General features: G+C 36.4%; 1 non-coding gene across 1 annotated transcript; it reads right to left on the reverse strand.

Annotated features, from left to right (window-relative positions):
* Positions 1 to 1,328: 1,328 nt before the first annotated feature.
* Positions 1,329 to 1,401, reverse strand: TRNAY-GUA (transfer RNA tyrosine (anticodon GUA)). The gene has a single exon. It is a non-coding gene; the product is annotated as a tRNA-Tyr (tRNA).
* Positions 1,402 to 18,518: the final 17,117 nt, after the last annotated feature.

The following is an 18,518-nucleotide window of genomic DNA, read 5'->3' on the forward strand; positions in this document are numbered from 1 at the left end:
CTGAGAAACACTTTATCACTTCACCTGAAGGAAACCTTCTTTCAAGTTCATTTATTAAACATTGAATTATTTGTCCTCTTATTTTGTTAAACTCTCTGTTTTCACCTTCCTCTTCAGGTTGAAGGTTACAGTATGTTAAGTAATTTTCTTTGCAAAGACTCAAATAATGATAATTTCTTTAAGAGTTTCTTTAAGAGTTTGTGTTGCGGAATTATGGTAATTTTATTTTCTATTTCAATGTAAGAAAGAGACTCTTTTTGTATTGTTGTACTAATTAGAGACAGAACACATGATATATCTAATAAGAAACCCAGCAATAGAATATTTTTTCTCAGTGAAAGCTTTTTATAAAGCCCTCTACTTAATAATTCACGTCTTTCAGATTCTATTCTAAGTTTAGGAACTGCATGATACAACGAAAACCTTTGAACACTGCCAACAAAGCATCCTTCTCACTAGAAATCCAACGAATATAAGACAGCTTTTTCACTTGCAGATAACTCGTGATGCCTATAGCCGCCGCAATATTTTTAAGTTTTTCAGAAGTTCATCTAGCAAGCTTTCAAAGTTATGAACAGCATTGACGTCACTAAAATCTGTTCAGAAACAAGGACCATCCAATGACTCATACAACGTACACTAATCAGGTGTGGAGATATGTTTCTCCTAATTCTAGCTACAACACCTTCTTTCCTACCAGTAAACAATGCCACTCGGACTTAACCAAATCCTACAATTAATATTAGAGGAGAAATATTCGCTCCGACGCCGGGGATCGAACCCGGGTCCTTGGTTTTACGTACCAAGCTCTCTGACCACTGAGCTACGCCGAATTCAATCCACAGCACCGGATCGAATTCCTCTCCTTCAATGTTTCCCTTTGTGGCCTTACTCCTAGTTAGGCATATATATTGACAATGTTATGGATTCATTAATTTGTCCTACAGAATAATCTCTGTAATGTTAACAATTAATATTTGAGGAGAAAAATTCTCTCCGGCGCCGGGGATCGAACCCAGGTCCTTGGTTCTACGTACCAAGCGCTCTGACCACTGAGCTACGCCGAATTCAATCCAAAGCACCGCATCGAATCTTCCTCCTTCAGTGTTTCCCTTTGTGGCCTGACTCCAAGTTGGACATCTATGTTGACGTATATGTCTAGTATCAACTGTCATTATACTAGGACCGCACTCAGTTGAGTGATTTATTTGGCCGGGATTCCGCAGTTATGATGCACTGCTAGCTATGAGAATATTATGGATTTATTAATTTGTCCTACAGAATAATCTCTGTAAAGTTGACAATTAATATTTGAGGAGAAAAATTCGCTTCGGCGCCGGGGATCGAACCCGGGTCCTTGGTTCTACGTACCAAGCGCTCTGACCACTGAGCTACGCCGAATTCAATCCACAGCACCGCATCGAATCTTCCTCCTTCAGTGTTTCCCTTTGTGGCCTAACTCCAAGTTAGGCATATATTTTGACGTATATGTCTAGTGTCAACTGTCATTATACTAGGAGTGCACTCAGTTGAGTGACTTATTTGGCCGGGATTCCGCAGTTATGATGCACTGAAGGAGGAAGATTCGATACGGTGCTGTGGATTGAATTCGGCGTAGCTCAGTGACCAGAGCGCTTGGTACGTAGAACCAAGGACTCGGGTTCTATCCCCGGCGCCGGAGCGAATTTTTCTCCTCAAATATTAATTGTCAACATTACAGAGATTATTCTGTAGGACAAATTAATAAATCCATAATATTCTCATAGCTAGCAGTGCATCATAACTGCGGAATCCCGGCCAAATAAGTCACTCAACTGAGTGCGCTCCTAGTATAATGACAGTTGACACTAGACATATATGTCAAAATATAAGCCTAACTTGGAGTTAGGCCACAAAGGGAAACACTGAAGGAGGAAGATTCGATGCGGTGCTTTGGATTGAATTCGGCGTAGCTCAGTGGTCAGAGCACTTAACTCGTAGAACCAAGGGGTTCGATCCCCGGCGCCGGAGCGAATTTTTCTCCTCAAATATTAATATATGTTGACGTTTATGTCCAATGTCAACTGCAATTATACTAGGGTCGCACTCAGCTCAGTGACTTGTTTGGCCGGGATTCCGCAATTATATGCACTGCTAACTATGAGAATATTACAAGTTTTTTTCCTTCCCACCCCTACAGAACAATATCTGTGATATTGACAATTAATATTAGAGGAGAAAAATTAATTGTCAATATCACAGATATTGTTCTGTAGGATAAATTAATAAAAAAAAAAGTCTGTAATATTCTCATAGTTAGCAGTGCATATAACTGCGGAATCCCAGCCAAACAAATCACTCAGCAGAGTGCGCCCCTAGTATAATGGCAGTTGACATTGGACATAAACGTCAACATTATCCCTAACTAGGAGTAAGGCCACAAAGGGGAACATTGAAGGAGAGGAATTCGATCCGGTGCTGTGGATTGGATTCGGCGTAGCTCAGTGGTCAGAGCGCTTGGTACGTAGAACCAAGGACCCGGGCTCGATCCTCGGCGCCAGAGCGAATTTTTCTCCTATAATATTAGTAGTAGTGGTAATAGTAGACCTAGTAGTAGTGGTAATAATAGGCCTAGTAGTAGTGGTAATAGTAGGCCTAGTTTTGGTGGTATTAGTAGGCCTAGTAGTAGTGAAACCTAGTCAGTGGTAGTAGTAATAATAGACCTAGTAGTAGTGGTAATAGTTGGCCTAGTAGTAGTGGTCACAGTAGACCGAGTAGCAGTGGTGATAATAGGCCTAGCTAGGCCATCAGCTATATTTTCACTAATTTCTTTGCATTTAATACAACCAAAAACTAGAAGTACATGCTGTACAAAACGGAAATTACATGATTAATTAATTTATTGTGAAACAAAACAGTTGTAGACAGATATAGTCTGCGGATTTTCTTATGCACTCTGCTATTATAATCCACTGTAAAGTAATGGCACCTAACCCTCACATACATAGTTGAAATCAACCTTATAAACCTGATTAATGTGTTTCTGGAAAAACTTTATCCAAGAAATATTCCGACATTCTGTAAACACAAGCAAAGGAGGAACTCCATTTGGAACATTCTTCCAAATATTAAGATATGCATGCTTTCCTGGGCATCCTACAATAGTAGCTATGTTCGAACAAATATTTGCGGCGCAGTATTTCACTATTTTCTTATTATTTCCCTTCAAGTGTACTTACATTTATTCGTACTCCTCAATAAGCATGAACTGCTTGCACTCCCGGCGAAGCATCAACTCCCATTAATGGCGGCCGAACAGCGGTTCAATTTTGCACGCGAAACTAGCGCCGTTGGTGTCTCTAGTTATATATTACAAACTCTTTGAGCGTATTCCGAATCTCACCGGTGAGCAATACGATGGCATCACGGTGTTCCGAATTCCACCGATGACGTCATTGATGCTCCACCGGTGTCGCACCGGTGCCATCAACTTGCAGAGGTGGTGGCAGTCTCCATCAGCCGCCATCAGTGAATCTGATTGGTTCTTGTATAGGGCGGGAATTAGCAGACGAATAACATCGTGCACTGTTGTGTCATGGCGGTGTGTTCTGCTTTAGTTCTGCTGTATTGTTTGTAATGTGCACAACGTAAAAGCAATATGTTAATGGCTTATGAGCGAACATGTCAACGGACCAGTTATTACTACTGGTTCAAGAAATAAATTGTTTATGCTATCTTTTCTTTGAACGAGATGGAAGTACGAAAATTTCGCAAAATTTTGCTAGCGTTGCACAGAAAACAACATGTACAGTCGCCATGACAGCATTGATTCTTCCAGCAGTTTTGTTCCTTATTTCGCTGCAACGTGACGTCATTGATGCCACCGGTCCGGTGAGATTCGGAATACGCAGTTTGGTTTCTACCTTCGAGCATTAGTCCCTATCGAGCCGCTACCACGCCGTAGGGGAGAAAGGAGAAATATGTTCCCAAATAGAAGCAGCAGAAAGCCGCCATTTGTTAGGTAGAAAACGCGCGGGATTTCAAAACCGCTATTTGAATACGTGTTGTATTGCGTATCCGGAAGCTAAATGTTTTTGTTTAAAGGAACAATACTTCCTTTGCGAGATACCTTTAATAACGTGTCTCTACTGTCAGCAGAGCTGATATATTTTCTGCGAGGGAAGTCGGGATATCAGAAGCTCACCTAAGACATTAGACTTGTCAACAATTTAGCCTATCATACGATTTATAACAGTTTTATGTAAAGTAGTGTTCGCGTGCTTTTTAATGTAATAGGCCTATTCGCCTCCGTGAGAAACACTAAAATACGAAGGACACACAGTACAGTGAACACTACAATAATTTTTTTCTTTTAGTAACCGCGAATAGCCTATGTTTTAATAATTTGCTAATAAATTAATTTTGGAACCGGTACTGCAACAGTTTCACTATCTGACTATGATTCCATGTTTAAACATAGTTCACTAAACTATAGAATGTAGCAATTGTAGGTCTCTGTTATTAGTGTAAAGTACAATATCAAAACGCTATCTTTCTTGCCAGTTAACGCACTCGAAATACATAATGTTTACTAATTGCGAGAACAGCGACTATGGACTGGAACGGAATAATCAACAATGCGGTACAACTAGAAGAAGTAGGCCTATTATTTTGCGAGTTTAGTTGTCTTACGGCAATCAGCTGGGCTACCTCATACACTTACTAAATATCCGCAGGTTATCTCTGTGCTTACAATGTTACCATTTGAGTCAATATATAAATAAAAATATCGGATAATAGGAAATACAGACTAATTTGTTTAAATATGTTCAAGGCTAATATCTGTAAAATCGAGATTTTTGTCAATTCCGACTCCCTTTAATCGGGACTCAACCAGGAAATTGGAAGAATCCCGCCTAAATTGGAATACCCGGCAACCCTGGCTGTCAGACATAGGTACTGTGGTCAGACTTGCATCATTTTCATAGGAACTCTGAATGTGAACATTTATAACCACGGTTATTAAAAGAATTAATATGTCAACTTTTTAATTCAATCTGTAGGTTAAACCGCTGTATGAAGTCAAAAAAGTAGTAGCAACAGTAGCAGGAATAGTAGTAGTAATAATCAGACATCGGATTCTAGGGCAAATGCCTATTTTGTTTCTTTAGGAGAAAAGTAAAAATTATTATTAATATTTGTGTTTCATGGAAATTGAAAGGTATTCAAAGAGTTTTATAGTGCCCTAAAATGCCCTAAAACGGTTATTAGAGCCTAATTTGTTAAAATTCGCCTAAAAATGCCTAACTCACTGTAAAGTTTCGCATTTTACTCTTACTTTTTATAATTTATACATGCATTCACTGCGAAATTTAAGGCATTTAAAAAGTGAAAAGTTTGCTCACACCGGCCATGAAACCATTGATAAAGGAAACAAAATGTTTTGAATCTCACGACACTCGCAATAAATTTCACCGAATTTAACATGTTTGGAGGCATAAATGCCGACAAAGAACCAACCTTAGTTTTGAAGCAGGCAACAATCACAACATGTGCTGCTACCGATTCAGAGATATACTATACTATAAAAATGACTGTTTTCGATCTGAAACCGATTAGCTGTACTGCCCTTCAGAGTGTCATAAAATCACAATTTTTGGAGAAAGAGTGTTTTTGAAATATTTATGAAAAGTCGTAAAACTTCGAATTAGTAGGGTAAACCGTTACAAAATATTTAAAAGAATGGCCCTCCTAGTGTTAACACTACCAGGAAATGCAACAATAAGTGGAACTTTGTATTTTTGTCCAATTGAATCTCAATAACAACGGTTCATTTGAATGCTCGTTAACAGTTGCTCTTTCCCTCACCATATTTGTGTTGAGAAGTTTTGAGCGGTAGGACGTTTTCCTGTGAAGTTTAACCCGATAATGCCGAAAAATATAAGTGCAAAATCTACATTGATCCGGCAATGGCTAACAGAATATTCAGAATTCACTTATGATGGAAAAATAATATTCTGCAAGATTTGTAGCAAACAGGTATGTAACAATAGTTGAAATATATCAATTCTATTAATTTTAATGAGTAGACCTATAATATTTATACATTGACTGAGCTATCCCGAGGTATAATTCTTTTTAAGACCACTACACTTTAACCTTTTAAATTTCTATAGTTAAAGTATTTGCAGGTCATTAAAATTTTGATTGTTCGAACCCACTAACTTTGTAATAGAAATACGGCAATACAACAATTAGGATTTTATTTTAATTCAGTTTACTTTACATTTTTAGATTTCGCAAGAAAAGAAGTGCCACCTAAAGCAGCATGTGCAAGGAGCGGCTCATAAGGCTAAAGCTCAGCAGAAAAATCAACTGCAACAAACTTTACTAACACAGCCTACTTCATCCAATCTCAGCAGCAATTTCTATGCTGATTTAACCAGAGCGTTTGTTGCTGCTAACATTCCCTGGAATGCAATTGAAAATCCCGTTTTAAGACAGTTTTTACAAAAATACTGCAAACAAAATATCCCATCTGAGTCGACCCTAAGAAAAAATTACTTAGACAGGATATACAATGAAACTTTAGCTTCCATTCGGGAGGATATAGGTGATTCTTACATATGGGTCTCTGTGGATGAAACCTCAGATCCTATGAATAGGTATATAGCAAATATGCTAGTAGGAAAACTTAGTCCTGATGGACCTTCGATTCCACACCTCGTACGTGTTAAGGAACTTTCGAAAGTGAATAGCCAAGCCATTGCTTATTTTGTAAATAAAGGCCTACAGTCTTTATACTCAGGTAATATAGACGATTCTAAAGTTCTGTTGTTTTGTACTGATGCTGCCTCATACATGGTTGCTGCAGCTCCACTTCTTAGAACATTTTATCCTAACCTCACGCATGTAACCTGTCTAGCACATGGCCTTCACAGGGTTTCTGAAACAATCCGGAATGAATTTCCTCTTGTCAATTCGTTTATTTCTAACACAAAAACATGTTTTTGTAAAGCCCCATCCAGGATTTCAATATTCAGAGAGAACTTTCCAGATATCCCACTCCCACCTCAGCCGGTTGTTACACGATGGGGAACCTGGATTCAGTCAGTGGTGTATTATTCTAAGTATTTTAAAGAAGTGGTCACAGTTATTGATAAATTACCTGAAACTGATAGTGCAGCGTGTGTGACAGCAGTGAAAGATTGTCTGAATGACTCACGAGTGAAAAACGATATTGCCTACATAACATCAAACTTTTCTTTCATACCTGCAAGCATTGAACAATTAGAACGCGAAAAACAATCTCTTTGTAGCCAAATAGCAATAGTAAAGGAAGCTCAAGTGAACATACATTCTGCTTTGGGCGAAACTGGGAAAAAAGTTAAAAATAAGTGGGACAACGTATTAAATAAGAATGTAGGATTTTCATTGTTGGAAAAAGTATCAAGAGTGATATCGGGGGAAAGTGTAAATGTTCCAGTAAGTATTGATGTTTCTATTGTACCTAATTTAAAATTTGCGCCTCTCACATCAGTTTCGGTTGAAAGAAGTTTTTCTGCTTTCAAAATGATTCTCAGTGACAAAAGGCAAAGGTTAACTGTGGAGAATTTAGAAAAAATTCTGGTGGTGTACTGTGCAGATAATTATAATAAAGTCTGACAATGGAACTGAATTTCAATAACTTAAAATGAGTAATCTTGATATCAATAATCATTATTTCATTAGTTTCAATATATTAAATTTGTGCAGCTCTGTTTATAAATATAATATAATATTCTTTTTTAATGTTTAAACATACTTTTTTGTGCGTATTTTAGTGTATAACTAAAAATGTCAGTGAAAGAAATAAGTATGATACCTTGATGTGCCTAAAATGCCTATTTTCATTAAAATAGAGCCTAATTTTACAAATTTTGAGCTTATTTTAGGCGCCTAAAACTGCCATTTTAGTGCCTAAAAATCCGATGTCTAGTAATAATAGCAGTAGCAGCATCAATAGCATAAGAAAATATTTCATTAATCCGTAACTAAGACAGGAATTACGTTCAATCAGTTAAATTAAAAAAAAAGACAGGAATTACTTTCAATCAGTTACATTAAAAAAAAATATATATATATATATATATATATATATATATATATATATATATATATATATATAATTTATGCAGTTTCTGTATGTTTAAGTTCGGTGAATAATTTTATTATTCATGTATACACTGAAACAACAGCTGTTTGAAGACAATGAATGATATAGAGTGAGTGAAGGACAATAACAGTGTGTAATAACGTAGTTTGAAAGGTAATTACTATCTTCGAAATGAGTTGAACACATTGAATGATTCATTGTAGGGTAGAAATTATCTCTGCGGATTGCACCTATCCACTTTCGGTTAAGGGAATCTTCACTCAGAGGAAACTTGAAGCATAAAGAGTCACATGGCAAGTATAATAGTTAATCTTCTGTAATATAATATGGAGAAAAAATCGTCGTAGAAATTAAGGATTAACTAACCAGTGAAATATAACATTCCTTCCTTCTTCATCGTTACATCCGCGTGCATTGCTGCAACAAAAAGCAGCACACGAAAGAACCATACGTATTCAGCTCTACCAAACACCTTATTAATAATTTTGTTGATTGGGATAAATTTCAGTTGACTCTAGACTCAATGCTAGTCACAGAATATTATCCACTAACAGCAAAATACATTGACAATGATGTTCAACATTTTACGGACACAATATGTTCATGTGTAAATTATTCTACAGTGTGCTCCAAGCGGCCATTAACCCGCTACTACTTACCATCTTCCATACTACAATTAATTAAGGAAAAACATCGTATTCGTAGACAATGGCAACGAGAGAGGCAACCATGGCAACGGAAGAAGCTGAATTATCTCATACGATTAGTCAAGACAAATCTTGGACAATATCGTCTGCAGTCGTATCAGTCTTACTTATCATCTCTATCTGAAACTGATAATACTCTTTGGTACGCCACAAAGCGTATTCTGCGCGAACCAACAGCCATCCCGACACTTCGTCTAGGCTCAAATAGCCACAGACACAGAGTCGAAATGTAATTTGCTTGCATCTCATTATCAACATGTATTCACCCCAAACGAGAATAAAAATGAACAGACTACCTCTGAATTTGAAGAACTTATAGAAAATATTAATAAACCGACTGTGCCAGAGAAAATTTCCTATACTACTCCGCAAGAATTATTTCACTTCATTCAAAGGCTTCCAAATAAAAAATCTCCAGATCATGATCTTATACCCAACATTGTACTAAAGAAGCTTACCAGCAAAGCTCTTACTTATTTGACGATAATTTTCAATGTTGCCCTTTTAATTGAGTACTTTCCTAGAGCCTGGAAACTTGCTGAAATCATTGTTTTTCATAAGCCTAACAAACCTAAGCACTTGCTATCTAGTTATCGACCCATTAGCTTACTGCCCACGCTATCGAAATTGTTTCACAAGGTTATTCATCATTTCATTTGTAAATTTACGTTCCAAAACAAGATAATACCAGGTTTTCAGTTTGGCTTTCGTCCGAAACATTCTACAACACACCAACTGCAAAGAGTCACTGAATCTATTATAAAAGGCTTTGAAGAAAAAAGTATACTGCCGCTGTGTTTCTGGATATTGCCCAAGCATTTGATACTGTTTGGCATGATGGTTTACTGCTAAAATTATATCGAATTGGCTTTCCTGACTATCTCACACGCATCGTGAAAAGATTTTTGTCTGAGCGTCAGTTCTCAGTACGTATAGATGGCATTAAATCAACGCTTCGTCCAGTTTTACCCAGAGTACCACAAGGATCCATACTGTCACCACTTCTCTTCAATCCCTTCACATATGACATTCCATGTTTACAACCGTCACACATAGCTAACAGTATGTATGCTGATGATACAGTTCTCTTTTATTCTCATAGTAACCTAAATACTGCAATCAGCACTCTTCAGACATCCTTACAGGAGCTGTCCAAATTGTTATCCGACTGGAGATTACTACTCAACATTACCAAGACAGAAGCTAAAATCTTCTCTTTAAGGCCTATTCATAATCCACCTCCTTTGATTCTTCTAGTCAAGAAGCTGTAAAATATTTGGGACTATTATTAGACACGAAACTTACATGGAATGCCCATATAACTCGCATTGTTACACTAGTCTCTTCCAGAATTCGAAAATTATACCCCTTGGTTAATAGACGTTCACAAATAGGATTGGACTGTGTAATGCTACTCTACACCTCGCTTGTACGACCTCTTTTAACATATGCAGCGCCAGTGTGGGGGACAGCAAATAAGACTCACATGCATCGCCTACAACTTCTCCAGAACAAGTTCCTGCGAACAGCAACAAATGCCCCCAGGTCTGTAAGAAATCAACAACTACATCAAGAATTGCGAATTCTTCCACTAGAACAATAGGTCCACTCAATATCAAAATCCTTCTTCAACAAACTTCCTGACGTTCCTGGAGCTGTGACATATAACATTGGAGCAAGATGTTGTCAGCCATCTAGACTTAAAAGGAAACTTCCTCAAGATATCTTTCTTAGCGATGCTGACGACTCTTCATAAATTTAACACAGAAAATCATTATCATATTTTTATTCTCATAATTCATAAAAATGATTAATTAACTAATTTAAATTACTTAGAGGAGCCTTTAGAGCCAACCTCAACATGATATTCTTCATGCGATATTCCATAATTTAACAGTGGTCTGTATAGCAAGTTTGCTGGTCGACCAATAAATAAATTAAAAAAAAAAAACTCTACCAAACAAATGGCCGCTCGTCGACTGTTCAATTTGGGAACATAACACTACCGCCAGTAAGCGGTCTAGCGGTTATTTAGTAAGTCTATGGGTAGAAGTTGTTTCTATTTCTGTGCGACATTTCCGTAGGTGGGCCAGCCGAATTCACGCGACAGGACCCGAACATGGTTCGGAAAAAGCAGTAGCAGATGACTTTTAATCAGCTGTTTCTCTGTTTCCGCGCGCTTTGTAGCATCATGTCAGAGTGGAACAAAAACCAAGTAATGAAATTAATCGAGCTTTACGAGTAATATCCATGCTTATATGACATCAGAAGTAAGGACTATCACAATAGGATTCGGAGGGAAAATGCACTGAAGTTTATTTGTAAAAATGTGGAGTCTGTTCGTCCCAATACTATTCCCTCCGACATCAAAACAAAAATAAAGAACATCAGGAGAAAATCAGCAAGAAAAAAAATTAAACTTACGATTCATTTTAATACAATAAATATCTATTGGACAATTTTGTTCCAGTTTGAAATCTTTACTGAGAACATGGAATAACACTTTCTCTTGCCTTATGGATATCCATTGCCTTTCCCAGTCTCACTTTGTTATTTGTTTTTTTTTTTTTTTTTTTTTTTGCTTCTCATTAGTGCAAGCTAACAAAACACTTGAAGCTGCAGAAGATAAAACAGCTGCTTTAATGGTGTGTCGATAAGCTTCAGGGCTTCTACCGCGTTGTCTTGGTGTTATTGGCTGTCGTTTCGACCGCTGTGTTGTGGTCATCTTCAGAGCAGTTGTTGGATAAGGAAATAGTATGCCAGCTCGTATATATATATATATATATATATATATATATATATATATATATATAGTAGTCTTGATGGGGGGAATGAATACTTGCGATGATAGGTCGTAGGTTCTCCTTCTGGCATCTGATTGGTCCTACGTTGTCCAATCCGGTTGAGGTCCTTCATTTAGACCTCAACCGGATTGGACAACGTAGGACCAATCAGATGCCAGAAGGAGAACCTACGACCTATCACCGCAAGTACTCCCCCCTCGAGACTACTATATATATATATATATATATATATATATATATATATATATATATATATATCGTGCAAATTAATCCGAACAACGTAATTACTTATGCAAAAACACTCAAACGGGATAAAGAAAGAGGATCTAAGACATACCTCTGTAATCTATGTGGCCTCCCTTGTTCTTAATAACAGCTCTGAGGCGATTTGGCATGGATTCAACTAATTTCCCACAAATATCCTCCATTTCTTCATCGCGAAACCATACACCAATGAGGGCAGAAATCATCTTCTCCTTTGCAGAACAATCCATTTTTTGCATTCTTCTTTTGTAAATTGACCACAAGTTCTCAATGGGGTTGATGTTGGGGGAGTTGCCTGGCCAGGGGAGTACCTGAATATTCTTCTTGTTGAAGAATTCTGTAGTATTTCGAGACGTATGGCATGGTGCCAGGTCTTGTTGGAACACACCTCTGCCATCCGGAAATGATTTTTGCAGCTGGGGCACGATTCTGGTTTCCAATAAGTGAATATATTTGTCAGAATTCATAATTCCCTTGATAGGTACTAATGCTCCAGGCCCTTCATGTGTAAAACAACCCCAAAACATTACTTTAGGGAGATATTTGGGTGCTTGTTGGAGATGAGCTGCTGTTACTTTTTCGGATCCTTTCCGTACGTAAGAAACACGGTGGAAGTGGACCTCGAAATGAGACTCATCGGAAAAAAGTACATCCTTCCAGTCATTCACTGTCCAGTGTTGATGTAAGTTTGCCCACATTAAGCGTTTTTTGCACATAACAGGGGTTAGCAGTTGCTTCTTAATAGGCTTACGAGCCCTTCGTCCAGCTTCCAAAAGCCTTCGCCGCACTGTTGTGACGTGAATATTCGCCCCAGTGGTAGCCATAAGTCGCGCGTTAAGTCGACAGCAGTTAGTCTAAGGTTTAATTTACTTTTCCTGACATTTAAACGCTCATCTGCAGGTGAAGTCTTCCTTTTCCGGCCATAGTTTCCTTTTTTCTGGGGTGTGATGGATCCAGTCTCCCTGTATCGTTTTATGATCGAATTAACAGTAGCCAAACCGATGTGACATTCTGCAGCAATTTGCCTCTGTGTCATAGAAGAATGCTCTGCTATTGTTATAATTTTAGACCGTTTTCGTGGAGTTGTATCCATTTGTGAAGACGACAGAATGTACACAGGATTGCAGTATTAAGTCTTCAACACAACTGAAATGCTTATAAGTACAAAACGACAGGCAAAATGTTGCATATTATAAAAAAATAATAACGACAGACCTTCAACAATGGAATTACACGTACTACAGATGTCAATTAAAGCGGTATGAGAAGCTGTGAGGCCAACAATGACAGAAAATGTAAAAATATGTCGTGTTCGCATTAATTTGCACGGTACTGTGTATATATATATATATATATATATATATATATATATATATATATATATATACGAGCTGGCAGACTATTTCCTTATCCAACAACTGCTCTGAAGATGACCACAACACAGCGGTCGAAACGTCAGCCAATAACACCAAGACAACGCGGTAGAAGCCCTGAAGCTTATCCACACACCATGTACACCAGCCGCGGAAGCCTACGCGAACACTTAGCTGCTTTTATATTGTTCTAATCCATTCTGTTCATTTAAAAGGCTTACCACACCACTCACACGTTGCTCGAGCTCAACAACTAGCCTCGAGTAGCTGATGAGAAATCTGTCAAGAGTGAACGGTGATACTACATTTAGCCGACAGAAAGCGCTTGATATAGGACGTTGCCAGAGTCCGTGGATATCCAGAGTACCGCAATCCTTTGCGCCGGTAAATGCCGACAAATCCGCCATTGTTAGTCCAGCGCGCGCTATTCAATAAACAGTTGTAAGGGGAAAGAATGTAATGTAAGTGCGAAAAAATGCAGTACTGCTATGTTCAGAACTGTTCACAGAGAACTGAAATAAGCGCACATTTGTGTCACTGTGACAAGATGAAATAAATAAGGAAAAAGGAAAGAAGTGACTATAAATATAAAAAGGAACGATCCGCTACCTAAGCGGGCATACATTGTGAGATTAATGACTGACTGTATTTTAATATTTAATTCTTCAAAATTTGGGCCCCAAAATATTTTTCGAAAACTAATCTAGAATTTAAGTTGTTTCAGCAATGATATTTCTACATAAAACAAATGAAAATCAGGTACCAATTATGATCAGTTTCAAATTTTTACCATCTTCTCCTTTTCAAACCAAGCATTTCTGAATTTAGTTCTTATTGCTATTTGCAAGAATGACATAATATATTTCTGAAGGTTCTGAATTAATTCTTGAGATAAGATTGTATTGTTTGGCTCGATTAGAAAATACAAAGACGGTAGAAACCGTATTAAGGTTAGACTGAAGTGAAATATCAATTTTCTAAACTATTTTAGGTAAATCTCTGAAATTTTGTACCTTTAATTTGTAATTTTAAATTGTGTAAATTTAGGTTTTCAAAATTTTCTACTATTTCGTCCAGAATTTTTGTCTACATACGTGTCAGACCTTTAGAAACAAAACTTACTATACAATTTTCCTTTTTATTTTACTAAAAAAAATAATTAAAAATATTTGATGCACTAAAAGTGTAAAAACAGAAAAAATTCATCTAGAGCGTAAAAAATTAATAGTAAAAAAATACCTATTATTCATATTGTAGCTGATATTTGTGTATATGTATATATGTATATACTGTATATATGTATATATATATATATATATATATATATATATATATATATATATATATATATATATCTGATTAATCGGCGAAGTATGCATTGGAGGGGAAAAGGAACTGGTCACCCTACCCCATTATCTAATGGCCTAGTTGTCTCATGAGCGAGTTATTGGTGTTACTTATGAGGTTCAAACCTGTCTTCGGACAGTTGGCTAAACAACAACAACAAAAAATATGAGTTTTAAGTATAATCCTGATAGTAAGTTTTGTTAAGAACGTATTCAAAAACCTCTACAAAAATCATGCATGTAGTACAAAATCTGTAGAAACAGTAGCATTTTTAGCTCTGCAAATTTACAGAAAATTAAAGTGGAGAAAATTCATTTCAAAGTTTGGGATGATAATAATGAACCATGTCTCTGTCTTTTTTATTTTCTAGGCATTTTGAAACATATAGACCAAGCATATTATATACAGAACTTACTTTAATATACACTACCACGCTGTGCACACCTAACCTAAACTAGTAAATAAAGATGACGATTGAATAAAAACTATGTAAACTTATGAAAACACTATGCTAGATAAATGTTATTTACAAATCACTATAGACTGTAGACAGTATTATAACACTAACAATAAAACTGTTAGAAATTTGCAAATACAGTATCTTGCATCACAAACAAAAACCAAGCATGGAAAACACGTTGTTATGGCTACTAGCAACAAGTGGAATTTTCCTCTAGACAAGAGTTGTGCTCTTCTTTGTAACTGAATATCTTTCAAAGGAAAGCAGCCTTTGAAGTAGGCCTAACATCTGTTGGATTCTATGAAGAAATATTTCGAGAAGTCGAGAAGCTACAATGGCTCAATTGGAAATTTAATATAATAAATAAAATATGAAATACAGCGTAATTTCCAAAATGGTAGCAGAATTCAAACTGGAGGGCGTGTACGGAGCATTTAAATTAACAGTCAGAGTGCGCATCCTTTTAAAAATGTGACCCTAAACAGTTGATAGATCGATCTATGGCCATGAAAATTGGCAGAGGGCATTTTTAAACCATGAACAAATTTTTAAAGGTAAAAACAAAGAAACGATTTTTTGACCAAAAATGACAAAATCTCACATCAGTGGCTCCTTGGGGAAATTATACTGAAATTACTAACTCCATATTTTTAAAGCTAAATTCACAAAATTTTTATCACTATATCGCTATATCTGGTTAATAATAACACATGTACAAAATTTCATCCCTCTATGATAAGTGGTTTGCATTTTATTAATAACTTAATAAAATATTATATTGCTTTATACAAAAAAGTCTCTTGCGCCACAATTTACATTATTTTTAATTGGTATTCACTTATATGATTCTTTATATACATTGGAACAAATATTACTATTGAAATTTTCTGTACAGTGAATGGGTAAATTACTAGGAATTTTTATGACTATTAATTTTTTATTTTATAATAAAAATTTCTAGTAATTTAATGATTAATTTTACAGCAAAACACTATAGCAAGCTTTGATTCCATATATGTTAAGTGAATATCATTTAAGAATAATGTCAATTGTTGTGCAAGCGACTTTTTATATAAAGTGGTTCAATATTTTAATAAAATATTAAATAATATTATCGTAGGCGGATGAAATTTTACACATTTGTCACTATTAAGCAGATATACCAGTGATCAAAACTTGGTGAATCTAGCTTCGGAAGTGTGTTTTTTTATTTTAGTTAGTTATTTAAAGACGCTGTACCAACTATTAGGTTACTTAGCGTCGATGAGATTGGTGATAGCGAGATGAGGCCGAGGATTCGCCAGAGATTAGCTTGTATTCACATTATGGTTGGGGAAAACCTCGAAAAAACCCAACCAGGTAATCAGTCCAAGCGGGGATCGAACCCACGCCCGAACGCAACTTCAGACCGGCAGGCAAGTGCCTTAACCGACTGAGCCACGTCGGTGGCTCGGAAGTGTGGTAGTTATTGATTTCGCTATTGTGAACTCTTAAAACTAATTTCAGTAAAGTGTCCTCTTATATGCGAAAGTCGGAGAGTTTGCACGAGGAATGCATTTGGAAATGTTTAGATTTATTGTTTTCTTTATTTTCAACATTGTTGTTTCCATTTGTTACTTGTAATGTATTAAGTCCATATTGCTGTAATATCTGTAACTATGATGTTTATGAAGGAGTGTATTGAAGACTTAAATGCGTATTTATGCTGTAATAATTATTAAATGAAGTTTTTATACATTAGTATGTTGACTGACAATAATGTTCTAAAATGTAAGAAGATCCTTTAGAAGTTTTTCCCTTCAAATTAAAAATATCTGAGTTTTACTTTAAATATTCCTATCCCACGCGTGTTGAAAAGGAATAACATGGCGGCCGACTCAGTGATTGCGCTACTCTGGTACATCCACGGACTCTGGACGTTGCTCGACAACTTGCGTCGACTTGTGGACGAGAAATCTGCCAAGTGTAAATGGTGATGCTACGTATAGCCGACAGAAAGTGCTTGATGTTGCGCGACAAATAAAAGTGTAAATAGGGACTTAAATATTCGAAGGTTTCAACTCTTTACTTCCTCAAATCAACTTGTATATTCAGTCATGGGCAGTAGGGAATAATAATAAGTTATACATAGAAACTCCCAATACTTTGCTCGTAACATAGCCCTACCGCTTCACATCCCTAAATAGAGCGTATTCCGAATCTCACCGGTGAGCAATCCGACGGCATCACGGTGTTCCGAATTCCACCGATGACGTCATTGATGCTCCACCGGTGTCGCACCAGTGCCATCAACTTGCAAAGGTAGTGGCACAAGGCTTCTATACTCTCAATAGGTTATCTCGATTTCAATAGCCAATCAAATAGCTAATTGGCTGATGACGGTTGAAGAGTCCATGCTGATTGGTCCCTTATTTTCAATGATAAGCGTGCATTATAAAAATAATCACCTGAAATAAAAACATTACAAGGAATATAAACCAAGTGTGTACGTATCATGGAATAAAATAAATACGTTGAAAACGTTTATACCTTGTATATAAAAGCTGTACTTGTCACTGCATTATTTTTCTGTATTTCTTAACAATTCGTCTGCTCTCAGTGTATGACGTCCGTTTTCGTCTGCTAGTTTCCAGTCTTGTGTTCACATACTAGAGTCGTATAAAGAACCTAGTTTTGACCGTACAATCAACAATAAAATTTCACGTGGAACGTTATGTACGAACATTGCCACATATTCTTTGGTTCTTTTTATAATATTCCGCCCCTTTTAAATCGTGTTCATGCCATGAAACTCAATGCACAATTTTTCAGTATTATTGAAAGTACTTAGCCATGCTGGTGATGGCATGGTTAAACCTTCAAAAGATAGAATAATGTACTAACATTTAAAGAGGGCCAAGATGGTGGTGTTTTTGTTTTAAATGGATGTTTATAAAAGATCTAACATTCATTCATTTTAATATCTCATTCTAAAGTTTGGAAAAAGGGGCATGTACCGGTAATGAAATGTCAACAACACGTTCATTTACAATAATCATTATAACTCAACAATGAATTGTCATTGGAGGCTATTATGATTAACCCACTGATTATGCCATAATGACAAAACGTCATAAATCCTTAACATAAAATCAATATAATGAGAATTATAGTGAAAAACATCACTGGTATCAGTCGTTAAGCCTCCACCCCTTTGGTATGCAACTGTTAGTATTAGTAGTAGTATTAGTAGTTAGTATTTTTATATAAGTAGCATGATTACAAAAGAAATAAAATAATTTGTAGATTAACATAGATGAACCTAATCTAATTATATAAAGCTGGTATTGACATAGGCTACTTATATAGACCTACGTGATTTATTTAAACTTACCTATAGGTTTTAACATTGTCGGTCGTTTCGGCTTTATTTTCATTAAAGCTGCTCGA

Source organism: Periplaneta americana, chromosome 5 (assembly GCF_040183065.1).
Source record: "Periplaneta americana isolate PAMFEO1 chromosome 5, P.americana_PAMFEO1_priV1, whole genome shotgun sequence".
NCBI classification, from domain to species: domain Eukaryota; kingdom Metazoa; phylum Arthropoda; class Insecta; order Blattodea; family Blattidae; genus Periplaneta; species Periplaneta americana.